This window comes from Sminthopsis crassicaudata, chromosome 2, assembly GCF_048593235.1.
Source record: "Sminthopsis crassicaudata isolate SCR6 chromosome 2, ASM4859323v1, whole genome shotgun sequence".
Classification (NCBI taxonomy): Eukaryota; Metazoa; Chordata; class Mammalia; order Dasyuromorphia; family Dasyuridae; genus Sminthopsis; species Sminthopsis crassicaudata.
In genome coordinates, this window is record NC_133618.1 from 271,631,843 (window position 1) to 271,645,964 (window position 14,122).

Here is a 14,122-nt window from a genome sequence, read left to right on the forward strand (position 1 = left end):
CTTACTAATACTGTCATAAAAGTTGTCCTTGATATTTGCATATATTTTTCTTTTCTCTCTCTCTCTCTCTCTTTTTGGTTTGAGGCAGTTGGAGTTAAGTGACTTGCCCATATAATTGCCTATGCAGTTATCTATTGCATAGATAATTTTCAACATTCATCCTTGTAAAACCTTGTGTTCCAAATTTTTTTCCCTTCTCCCTATTCCCTCCCCATGATAGCAAGTAATCCATTATATGTTAAACATGTGCAATATACATATTTCCACAATTAGCATGCTGCACAAGAAAAATCGGGTCAAAAAGAAAAAATGAGAATTTTTTTAAAAAGCAAGCAAATAGCACCAACAAATGAAAATATCACATTTAGTCCCCATAGTCCTCTTTCTGGATGCAGATGGCTCTCTCCTTCACAAATTTATTGGAACTGGCCCGAATCACCTCATTGTTAAAAAGAGATAAGTCCATAACAATTGATCATCATATAACCTTGTTCTTGCTAGGTACAATGTTCTCTTGGTTCTACTTACTTCTTTTAGCATTAGTTCATGTAAGGCTCTCCAGGCCTTTCTGAAATCATCCTATTAATCGTTTCTTATAGAATAATAATATTCCATAGCATTCATACGCCACAACTTATTCATCCATTCCCCAGCTGATGGCATCTACTCACTTTCCAGTTCCTTGCCACTACAAAAATAACTGCTATAAACATTTTTGCACATGTGGATCTTTTTCCCTTTTTAAAATAATCTCTTTGGACTATAGTTTGTCTTCTTTTTTTTGACAATTCTATTGCTGTTTTCCCTTGCAAATTCTCCATTTCCTCAATTATGGGATGGTTGAACTGTGAACTTTATTTTCTTGTCATAGCAAGAAAGAATGTGTAAGAAAGTGTAGTGATGATCTTTTGTTTGACAAATCTAATTGCTTTTTCTCAGTCCTTATACTTTTTTATATTGTTGTTGACCTTCTGGATATTTTCTTCTCTCTAGGTTTTCATTATACTACTCTTTCTTGGTTCTTTAACTCTCTGATCTCTCCTCAGACTACTAGTTCTTCTTTCATGTCATGTCTACTACCTGTAGAAGTCCCCCCAAATTTTGTCCTACTTTTCTTTTTTCTTCCATAGTATCTTAATTGGTGACCTCATTAGCTTCCTTGAGTTCAGTTATCGGCTCTATACAGATGAATCTCTTAAATTTGTGTATACACAGAGATATACATGTATAATAGTATTAGAGCTCAGAAGATATCTACATATCTATATCTCTGTATATGTGTATATACACACACATATATGTACAAACATTCATACACATATGCATACCTATCTAACTAACTGATCTCTAATTTCTTGCGCTTTAGTCCTGTATCATCAGTTGCCTTTTGAATACCTTAAAGTTGATATCTGTAGAAATCTCAAACTCAGTATATATAAACAGAACTTGCTATTTTTTTTTCCCTTCCATACCTTCTTCTCTATATTTCCTTGTACCTGTTAAGGGCATCACTATATTCCCAGTCAGCCAGGTTTGCAACCTTAAGGAGTCAGCCTCAACTATTCACTCTTATTCTCTCCACATATCCATTGATAAATCTTGTTACTTCTCCCTTCACAACATATTTCATTTATGTCATTCTTTTTATTCAGAGGTGTAACCCGAGTTAAACCCTTATTGCAACTTATCTGGACTTTGCAGTAGTCTTCTAATTGATCTCCCTGATTTATATCTCTTTCTACTCCAATCTACTGCCTAAGTGATTAATCTAAAGCAGAGACCAGTCCCATGTCACTCTTCTACTCAATAAACTCAATATTCTTTCTCTTCCATAATAAAATATAAAATCCTCTTTTGGTCATTTAAAGCTTTTCACAACTTGATCTTTTCCTGTCTTTCCAGTTTTCCTAAACTTGACTTTCTTTCATACATTGTATACTTCAGCCAAGTTGACTTATCTGCTGTTCTTTGCACATGACACACCTTCTCTGGGCTCGCTGCTTTAGTACTGGTAGACTCCCATACTCTATGTGTCTTCATTCCCATCTCTTAGTTTCTCTAGCTTCCTTAAAGACTAAGCTCAAATTCAATACAAATACAAATCCAAAACAAATTAGAGGGAAAAAAGGAAGAAATTAACTTTCAGATCTTTGTATTGGGGAAGGTTTCATTATCAAATGAATTATAAAAATGATCACAGAAAATAATGTAGACAATTTTGATTACACAAAATTAAAAATTTTTTTTTACAAATCTAGTGCAGTTTAGATTTTTATGATGTGATCTTGCTTTTTTAAATTTTAGTTTATTAAAAAAAAAAGAATAAGAAAATAGAAAAATAGAAAAGGAATACCAAAACAAAACAAGAAAGAACATTCTCATATGCCCAGCAGAACATCAAGGAGGATTCAAAATCTATAACAACAAATTACTAGTTCAAGAAAGTTCAAAAATGTTGCTGGATATGATATTTTTGGCTGCAGGCTTAATTCTTTTGATTGTCAGTAGGTATGATTCTAAAATTTCTGGGTTTTTTTTTTATTTTTTATTGTGGCTGCTGCTAAGTGCTGTACAATTTTAATTGTGCTCCAGCAGCTGGACCACAGGTGTTAGCATTTCATACTTGTTTCTCCTGCCTGAGAACTTTTTTCAGATCTTCTTGGGCTGTACCTGGAGGAGTCTGTTCTGCTACAAGTCTTATTTTTTTAGTAGTCTATGTTTGACCTAGGGAGCAAATTTGTTCTATTTATGGGGGAAATTAGGAGAATTTGAAATTTACCAACCTTCTATCTGTCCTGAGAATCCTTCCCTGTGACCTTGTGTTTTTTTAAATACCAATAACTTTTTATTTTTCAAATTATATGCAAAAATAGTTTTCACATTCACTCTTACAAAACCTTGTGTTCCAAATTTTTCGCCTTCCCCACTTCCATCTTTTCAAAAGACAGAAGCAATCTAATATAGGTTAAACATATGTAGTTCTTTAGAACATAGTTCCACATTTGTCATGCTGGACGGGAAAAATCAGATCAAAAGAGAAATAAACACTAGGAAGCAAAAAACAAACAAACAAACAAAAAACTAAACAAAATGAAACCCAAACAAACAAAGAATAACAACAAAGATGAAAATACTATGTTTTTATCCACTTTCAGTCTCCCTAGTTCTCTCTCTGGATGCGGATGGCTCTTTTTATCTCAAGTCTATTGGAATTACTTTGAATCACCTCATTGTTGAAAAGAGCCATATCTGTGTGATGTGACCTTGTAAGATTAAGTCACTTATTCATTTGAAGCTTATTTTTATATATGGGGTGAAGTTTTGAACTACACTTAATTTTTGCAAGACTGATTTCTAATCCTCCCAGCCATTTTAGTTGAATAGTAAGTATTTACCCTGGCTTTTGGCTCCTTGGATTAATTGAAGAAAAGGGCATTGGCTCATTTGTTTCTGTACTTCATTCTGTTCCATTAATCTATCTCTCTTTTTAAGTTTTGATGATTATTGTATTGTAGTATGGTTTGAGTTCTGGTGCTGTCCTTCATATTCAATTTAAAAATTATTTCTCTTAACATTCTTGACATATTGTTTCTCCAGATGAATTTTTCTAGCTCTATAAAGTAATCATTTGGTAATTTGTTATGTCATTGAGTAAATAAATTAATTTAGGTGATATTGTCATTTTTATTAGCACTGGCTAACAGTGATCATTTACTTGAAATGAAGAATTTAATTGAATTGAAAAATTAACATTTCTTCTAAAATTTCAGTCTATTTCTGCAGAGTTTTAGTTATATACATACAGTTACTATGTTTATCTTGTTAGGTAGACTCTCAAATATTTTATTTTGCTTGATCATTGCTTTTAAAAAGCTTTAGTAGCATTTTATTTTTTCAATTACATTTGAAAATAATTTTCAGCATTCATTTTTGTAAGATTTTGAGTTACAAAGTTTTCCCCCTCCCTGCATTACTTCTCTCCTCTTGGGTATAGATTATATATGTATAATCATCTTAAACATATTTTCATATTAGCCATGTTGTAAAAGATAAATCAGAACAAAAGGGGAAAACTATGGGGAAAAAAAGGCAAGCAAACAACAAAAAAGGTGAAAATAATATGCTTCAATCTGTATTCAGTCTTCATAGTTCTCTGTCTGGATATGAATAGCATTTTCTAGCCCAAGTCTTGTGAATTGTCTTTGTTTGCGGTATTCCTGAGAAGAATTGATTATAGTGACTCAAATATTTTTAAACATTTTATATTTCTTTTAAATGAAAGTTCTCTATCACTTTCTACTGGGTTTTATTAGTGGTATAAAGAAAAGATGTTCTAGATGACCTGCCATTTGGCTGAAATTATTGTTTTAGTTGATTTTTAATTGAATCTTTGACATTTTCTAAATAGACCATGTTAGCATCTACAAAAAGCATGAGTTCTCTTTGTGGTTATTTCCTCATTTTCTTTTTCTTATGCAATAGTGAGCATTTCTAGTTCTTTATTAAATAATTACAGCGATAATGTATATACTTTATTTACTTCTATTCTTATTGGAAATTCCTTTAGCATTTGTGTGTGGCATATAATGTTGTTAACTCTTGGTTTTATATAGTATTTATGACTAGAAGAGAATTGTCTTTTAAGTCAGGAATACTTGGATTCAAGTTCTACTTTTCATAATACTGGCTGCCGAGTAAGTCACTTACCTTCCTAGTATTTAGGCAACTTTCTTTAGGATATCTATAAATTGCAGAGAAGGTGCTGGCTTGCTTTGGTTCAGGGAGATTTCTTATATGAAGCCTAGATCTAGTTTTTATTGCTATTATTTACCATCACAAGGGAAAGTCCATTAATTCCTCTGTTTTTTAGTATTTTTAAGAGATGTATGTGTTGTCTTTTTTTAAAATTAAAAACTTAAAAAAAGATAATCTATTAATATAATCTCATGGGTGTTTTAGTTATTGTAATCTACATATTCTTCTGTGATTATAGTGTGCCTTTTATTGAATGAACTGTGCATTTCTAGTTTAAATTAACTCTTATAGGGGCAGCTAGGTGGCGCAGTGGATAGAGCACCAGCCCTGAATTCAGGAGGACCTGAATTCAAATTTGATGTCAGACACTTAATACCTCCTAGCTATGTGACCCTGGCAAGTTACTTAACCCCAGCCTCAGGGAAAAAAAAAAAATTAAATCTTATAATATATCATTTTTTAAACATTGTGGTAGCCTCCCTGCTAATATTTTATTTTTAAAAGTTACATTATGCCCATTCATATGCAAGGAGTAAAGGAATGGGGAAAGGGAATCAGAGAAAATAAAAAACGATTCTGCAATAAGCCAGTTGAGTGTGAACCCAATTTTAGTTTTCTAATTATGAATGTATTGGCTTTTTTTTGGGCGGAGCAGAGATCGGGAGCAAAGTTTCAGGTTTTCTTTTTTAGTGAATTCCTCCTGTCTGCTGTTGGAAACATCAATTATATTTCAGATAGTGCAAGTATGTCTGTATCACCGATTGCCCATCTTATGGTGGTTGCCCATCAAATAGGAGACTTATCTGTAGGACCAAAAAACCTAGTTGTTTACAATAGGCTTTCAGTGGGTTGTAAGTGTTATGTGTCTTTCAAAATCTTCAACTATCTGGTTTTGCCACTTTCAAATTAATGTTATTTGTTTTGATTTCTTCCTTAGACCCATGGTGAGTCAGGGATCTGTCTGCTTAGCTACCAGGGCACAAAATGTAAGGATTTTGTAGAGCATTGGTTCTCCTGATTCTGTACTTTCTCTGCTATTGATAAGAGATTAGTGCTTTTCATTTCTAGCTTGCATGTTACTACATCTCCTGGAGTTAAAAATCTCCTTAATGGCCTGTCAGAGAGTTGATTCTTAGCTGTATAGAGCTAGGGATGTTGCAGAGAGCAGATGGGGAATAGTTAGATTTCTATTGACAGCTGATTAAAGAGTCCTTGGTATTTTTACGGTAGTGTTTGTGTCTTTGGAGGTATATCACCAGAATCACTTCTAACTAGCCAATCCTATTGAGACAAAGATAGCGTGTACTAAAGGAATGGAGTGGGGAAAAGCAGGAGAAAGGACTGGGATGAGCTGTTGGCAAGCATTTGTGCTTAGTCCCTCTTCCCTTCTGTGCTTAAGCTTGAGCTGCCTAGGTCATTTACTATTGATTTTCCCTCCCTCCATTTGGCTATAAAAAAGAAAACCCTCTGGAATGTGATTGGCAAAATTCAAAGCTTTCAAATTATAGGAGAGAAAATTACTATGAGAATATAGAAAAATTTCAAGTATCAAGGAACCAAAGTTAGGCTCACAACAAGAGTTGTCAGCTACTATCACACAAAAGGAAAGAGACAGAGAAATACAATTTTATAAAAGAGAAGGAAGTGAGAGAAAAAATAAGCATTTATATAATATCTACTATATACCAGGAACTAAAGGCTTTTTTACAAGCCTTTTGATCCTCAAAATCCAATGAAGAAGGTGTTCTTATTATCCCTCATTTTAGGTTAAGGAAACAGGGAAATAGAGGTTAAGTGATTTGTTCAAGATCACACAGCTAGTAAGCCTCTGAGGATTTTAATTTAGGTCTTTCCTAATTCCAAGACCAGATTTTAATCCACAAAAAACCCAAAAATTTACAACTAAGATTAACTGAACAAACAGAATAATCAACCCTACAAGGGGAAAAAAAGTATCATTAATAAAATCAAAGATTTTCAAATATTCTTGATAAATAGACCTAAATTGAGGCAGCTAGGTGGTGCAGTGGATAGAGCACCAGCCCTGAATTCAGGAGGACCTGAGTTCAAATCTGGTCTCAGACACTTAACACTTCCTAGCTGTGTGACCCTGGGCAAGTCAACTTGAACCCCAGCCTCAGAAAAAGGAAAAAAAAAAAGACTTAAACAAGATTTTCAAAATGTGATAATAGAGTCAAGAGAAATCTAGAAAAATAAGTATCTTGGAGCAGCTGGAAGAGGCTTTAGCTTTCATTTGGATGTTTCTAATTTTCAAGGAGTTATTTTCTTCAGTAAAGTTTTATACCTTTTTTACCAAACTTTTTTGGTAAAAAATTATATTTTCATAACAGAAAAAATTTGGTAAAATTATATTTTCATATCTTTCTTGTATAAGAAACGCTCATTTCTCCTTTTTCTTATTTGTTTTTAAAAATGATTTTTGTTCTTTTTAAAAGCTCCTAGGAATTCTTGTTCAGCTTGTGCCCAATTTGCATTTTTCTCTGAGGTTTTGCTTAGGGATATATTCAGATTAGTGCCTTCTGAGTTGGTGTTTTGAGCTTCTTTGTCATAGTAGCTCTTTATTATTGGGTTCCATTTTTGCTTATTCTTCTAATTCTTAATTTGGGATTTTATGTTATTGTTTGGGTTTAGGGCATTACTTGAGGGGATTCTTGTCTGAGTTTCTGTTCCTTAATGTCTTTCTGCTGCTTTCACAACTCATTCTGGAGGCCTGCTCCAATGTGAATTCAGTGTTCCCAAAGTTTGGGGAGATGTTTATTCACTCCCTTTTTAGTCTGACTGAGGTTTGGGTCTATTGGCTTGTGTATAATTGAATTTCAATATTCTGTTGCTAAACTCAGTCACTGTTAACCTGCTGGGAGGTTTTGCAGGTTCAGAACTATTAAATTGCTGACTTTCTTTTGGTCTAAGTCTTACTGCCCTGTTATTCCACAGCATGCTTATTTGTGGGGCTAAAGAATAGAACTAAAGTAGGGATCCCTTTTGATACTTTTTCTGCCCCTATGCTTTCTGGCCTTGCACTCTATGCCAGCTTTTTTTTTTTTTTTTTTTTTTTTTCATTCTTCCATTTTCCAATGCTCTCTGCTACTGCTGCTGCTTACATTCCTAGCCATCCTTAGCCCCAGTTTCTTCATCTTTTCCTCTCTCTGTCTCTCTACACTGCTCTTGGCTGGACAAATAATTGACTGGTGACTTTTTCTAGGCTTTCCCCATCAGAGTTTGGTCTGACACCTTTTCTACATTGTTTTGGAGGAGGCACTTTGGGTGATTTGGAAAAAATGCTTCCTCTCTGTGTTCTTGAGTCTGCCTCTGTAACCTACTTTTGCCCTTCTAGAATATTTCCATTAGACTTCAGGTTACTTACAATTTAATATTTTTCAAGATTGACTTTAAAATAATTCTGATTAATGCAGTGACTTACTCTAGAAGACTAATGATGAAGCATGTTGGTAACTTTCTGAAAGGAGTGGTGGAATTAAGGTGCAGAATAAGACATATGACAGCATATGAATTTGTTTTGCTTGACTATATTTGCTACAAGGATTATGGTAGTTTTTTAAAAAAATTACTAGAAACAAGAAAGCTAGCTATGGTGTTGCAAAAAAAAAGCAAGAAAAGAAAGTCATTGAAGCATTTTTCAAAAATGCTCTGAAGAGAATAAAAGGAAGATCAGAAGGAAACAATAAAACAGAACTGCTTTGAAAGTAAAATATTTCATTTGTTACATAAAAAAAAAGCTTTGCAATTTCCACATTTGTTTTTGTTTTTTGTAAAGTTTAATTAAAATTAAAAGGATTTTTGGGTAGGTATCCATCAATTAATTAATGGCCAGATTATGGTATATGCATGTAATGCAATATCACTGTATCTTTTAAAAAATGACTTAAAAATTATGACTTGACATAGAATAGCTAACTACAACCATATAGGCAAAAATTACATTAAGATGAAATTGAATCCTGTGTATTTATAATTGCCAAACTTGGATCCAGAAAAGGGTTGAGAATATGCTCCCTTCATTACAAAGTTGGAAGAATTGAGTTGGCAATATTATATATTCTATCAGATATAGCTGATGTATTACTTCATTTTACTGAATTCCTTTTTTTAAAATTTTAAAATATTTAATTAGGAGGTAAAACTAATTGTATTACCTAATTGGATAGGGATGGAAAGATTCAGAAATGAATATGATACAAAAACAAATGATATAAATTTTTTTTAAAAAGGCAGGCAATAATTAACTTAGAATTTCTTTTTCATTTTCAGTAGTATTTCATTTTTCCAAATACATGTAAAGATTGTTTTCAACATTCATCTCTGTGAGATTTTGAGTTCTAATTTTTCTCTCTTCTCTCTCACCTCCTTCCTACCCAACACAGCAAGCTAACTTATATAGATTGTAGATGTACAATCATCTTAAACATATTTCCATGTTAATTGTCTTGTAAAAGAAAAATCAGAACAAAAGGGAAATATTCTGCTTTGATCTGCTTTTATTTTCCATAGTTCTCTCTCTGGGTGAGGATGAACTGGATGGGATTTTCTTTTGAAATTGTCTTGGATCATTGTATTTCTAAGAGCAAAGTCTATCATAGTTGATCATCACATAATCTTGCTGTTACTATATACAGTATTCTCCTAGTCAGCATCAGTTCATTTAAGTCTTTTCAAGCTTTTCTAAAATTAGTCTGCTCATAATTTCTTATGGAACAATAATAATCCATTTCATTCATTTACCATAACTTATCCAGCCATTGTTATTCAGTCTTTTTTAGTTGTATGTAATTCTTCATGTCCCCATCTGGAGATTTTCTTGGCAAAGATGCTGGAGTGGTTTGCCATTTCTTTTCCAACTCGTTTTCCAGATGAGGAAACTGAGGCAAATATGTTTAAGTGACTTGCACATAGCCAGCAAGTGTGAGAGGCCAGATTTGAAAAGATGATGAGACTCAAAAAGATGAGACTTTGCATTCATGATCTAGACATAAAGAATGATATTATAAACAAATTAGAAGAACATAGTCTAGTTTATCTCTCATATTTGTGGAGGAGGAAGGAATTTATGATCAAAAAGAACTAGAGACCATTATTGATCACAAAATACATAATTTTGATTATATTAAGTTAAAAAGTTTTTGTACAAACAAAACTTATGCAGACAGGATTAGAAGGGAAGCAATAAATTAGGAAAACACTTTTACATCCAAAGGATCTGATAAAGGCCTCATTTCTAAAATATATAGTAAATTGACTCAAATTTATAATAGTTCAAGCCATTCTCCAGTTAATAATTGGTCAAAAGATATGGACAGATAATTTTCAGATGAAGAAATTGAAACTATTTGTAGTCACATGAAAAGGTGCTCAAATCACTATTGATCAGAGAAATGCAAATTAAGACAATTCTGAGATACTAGTACATACCTCTCAGATTGGCCAAGATGATAGGAAAAAATAATGACAAATGTTAGAGGGGATGTGGGAAAACTGGGACACTGATACATTGTTGGAGAGCAATTTGGAACTATATTCAAAAAGTTATCAACTGTGCATACTCTTTGGTCTAGCAGTGTCTCTACTAGGTCTGTATCCCAAAAAGATCTTAAAGGAAGGAAAGGGACCCACATGTGCAAAAATGTTTGTGGATACTGAATGGATGCCCATCAATTGGAGAATGGCTGAGTAAATTGTGATATATGAATGTTATGGAATATTATTGTTCTGTAAGAAACGACCAGCAGGATGATTTCAGAGAGGCCTGGAGAGACTTACATAAACTGATGCTAAGTGAAACAAGCAGAACCAGGAGATCATTATACACTTCAACAACAATACTGTATGAAGATATATTCTGATGGAAGTGGATATCTTCAAAGAGAAGATCTAATTCAGTTCCAATTGATCAATGATGGACAGAATCAGCTACACCCAGAGAAGGAACACTGGGAAATGAGTGTAAACTGTTTGCATTTTTGTTTTTCTTCCCAGGTTATCTTTACTTTCTGAATCCAATTCTTCCTGTGCAACAAGAAATTTGGTTCTGCACACATATATTGTATCTAGGATATACTATAACATATTTAACATGTATGGGACTGCTTGCCATTTAGGAGAGAGGGGGTAGAGGGAAGGAGGGGGAAATTCAGAACCAAAGTGAGTAGAAGGGATAATGTTGTAAAAAATTACCCATGCATATGTACTGTCAAAAAAAGTTATAATTATAAAATTAATTAAAAAAATAATGGATACTTAGACTTCCATCAAGGAATTATATACTTTGAAAAAATTACTACTTTTTTGAAAAGAAGTGCCCTGATAATGTTTTAATGGATCTGTTCTTATCATGATGGATACTTCTCTAGGAATGCAAGATCACAACAAATCCATGTCTGTTTATCCTATGGATGCCTTGCTGTCTTGCCCTTGCCTTCTATAAATCTTCCAGAGAAGAGCCACCTCAGGTTCTAGACAATTTGTATAAGTCTTTTTTTTCCTAGTAAATTTATTTATTTTTAATATATATTACCTTATGAATCATATTGGGAGAGAAAAATCAGAGTAAAAGGGAAAAGCCAAGGGAGAGATTTAAAAAAAAAAAAAAAAAAGAAATGAACATTCAGTCTTCTTAGTTCTTTTTCTGGATGCAGATGACATTTTCTGTCCAAAGTCTATTGGGATTGCTTTGGATCACTAAACTACTGAGAAGAACCAACTCATTCATAGTTGATCATTTCATGTTCTTGCTATTAGTGTGTATAATGTGTTCTTGGTTCTGCTTGTTGCGTTCAGCATCAATTCATGTTAATCTTGCCAAGTTTTTCTAAAATCATCTTGTTCTTCATTTTTTATAGAACAATAATATTCCATTACCTTCACATACCACAACTTGTTTAGCCGTTCTCCAATTGATGGATGTCTGCTCATTTTCCAATTCTTTGCCACCACAAAAAGGGCTGTCACAAACATTTTTGCACATGTGGGTCCCTTTCTCTTCTTTAAAATCTTCTTTGGATACAGATCTAGTAATAGCACTGCTGGGTCAAAGGGTATGCATAATTTTATAGTCCTTTGAGCATAGTTCCAGATTGCTCTCCAGAATTGTTGGCTCATTTCACAATTCCACCATTGTATAAGTCTCTTGATGTTGTGTTGAATACCCATGAAGTACGTGGGCTATGTTATTTTTCCTATATAATTGGGTCTTTTTTTTGGGGGGAGGCTTATCTCTGATAACATTCTTTTCTCTGGTGCTCTATTGCAATTCTCTATGGGTAATATATTATAAAACTCGCTTGGTGCCAAGGGGAAGAATTATATTAATTCTAGCCTCTTAGTACAGCTATATATATATATATATATATATATATATATATATATATATATATATATATATATATATATATAAAGAGTCTTTATATATCTTATCCTGATATATATATATCTATCTTATCCTGATATATATATATATATATATATATAAAGAGTCTTTATATATCTTATCCTGAATTTTTTTTTCAGAAGTCACAAATGATTGGTTAGATGATGATACGTTCCTATGTTTGTTCATGAAACAGATAATTATTGAATATCTGTTTTGTAAAACACTTGAAATAGAGTCTGAGAGTAACATATAGGTAACCAGATATTATTTTTATTCTCAAGTACAGTCTGGATATACAAGACAAACATAGAAAATTTAAATTTCTTACTATGCAAGTTTGTTGTTGTTACTCTCTCCCCATTCTTGAATGAACTGATTCTTTATAGCCTCCTTATATTGCTTTTACAATCCCTTCATTCCTTGAAGCAGATACTGCAGAGGCTGATGCTAGGAAATAGTCAAGACTAATACCAATGAGCAACAAACATTTTATTAAGTGCTACTATACACTGCTGATTTTATAAATATATTTTCCTTTACTATAATTCCCTTTCCCCCCCTTTATTTCCCTTATTTCAATGTATTATTTTGTTCCCTTTCTAATTTCTTTAAATGCAGACTTAACTTGTTGAGTTCATTTTTACTTTTATGTCTTATTCATTCTTATGTTCAGCAAGGACAGAAATTTGCCCCTGAGTGCTGCTTTGGCTATGTGTCATAAATTTTTATGAGATGAAGAGTGTGAGAAAAGGAAGCTTTGTTTTTCTCTTGATTAGAAGGAAACTCCCTAGGACTGAACCCAGTCTGGGTTATGTGATTAAGTCCAGAGTAGTGGGTTAGTGTCTAAGAAAAGGAAGTGGGCATAATATACCAGCCTGCTATAGGCCCATTAATGGTTTTTTTATTTTTAGAGATATTTATTTTATTTTTTAATGGTATCTTATTTTTCCACATATGTGCAAAGATAGTTTTCAACGTTCACTTTTGCAAAACTTTGTGTTTCAGATTTTTCTCCCTTTCCTCCCTCCCCAACATAGCAAGCATTCCCATATAGGTTAAATATGTGCAATTTTTCTGAACATATTTCCATTTTCGTAATGTTGAGCAAAAAAAAAAGAGGGGGAAATAAACAACAGCTAAAAAAGGTGAAAATATGCTTTGATCCACATTCAGTCTTCATAGTTGCCTTTCTGGATGTAGATGGTACTTTCTATCACAAGTCTATTGGAATTGTCTTGAATAACTTCATTGTTGAAGTTGATCATCTCATAATCTTGTTAATGCCCTACAGTATTTTCTTGAATTTGCTAACTTCAGTCAACATCAGTTCATGTAAATCTTACCAGGCTTTTCTAAAATCAACCTGCCCATCATTTCTTAGAGAACAGTAATATTCCATTATTTTTATATACCATAACTTATCCAGCCATTCCTTATCTAAGGGCATCGACTCAGTTTCCAGTTCCTTGCCACTACAAAAAGACCTGCTACAAACATTTTTGCACATGTGGGTTCCTTTTTTTCCTTTATGATTTCCTTGAAATATAGACCCAGTAATGGTGCTGCTTGGTCAAAGGGTATGTATGCACAGTTTGAAGCCCTTTGAGCATAGTTCCAAATTGCTCTCCATATTGAATCAGTTCACAACTCTTAACAATGCACTAGTGACCCAGTTTACCCACATTCTCTCCAACATTCATCATTAATTATTCTTGTCATCTTAGCCAGTTTCAGAGGTGTGAACTGGTACCTTAGGGTTGCTTTAATATTCATTTCTCTAATCAGTAGTTTTTTGGAGCATTTTTTCATTTGACTAGAAATGACATTAATTTCTTCTGAAAATTTAGACCTTTTTCAAAACAAATGTGCTCATTTTTAGTAGTGCCTTTGAATTTTTTCTAATGCACTGTTTTGTTTTGTTTTTCATATCATTCTTCTACTCTGGAACTTTTAGTGACTTCC

At 33.0% G+C, this 14,122-nt stretch overlaps 1 protein-coding gene across 8 annotated transcripts in view; it reads left to right on the forward strand.

Annotated features, from left to right (window-relative positions):
• Positions 1 to 14,122, forward strand: part of MGA (MAX dimerization protein MGA) — a 231,238-nt gene that overhangs the window by 21,353 nt on the left and 195,763 nt on the right. The gene's annotated exons all lie outside the window — the stretch shown is intronic.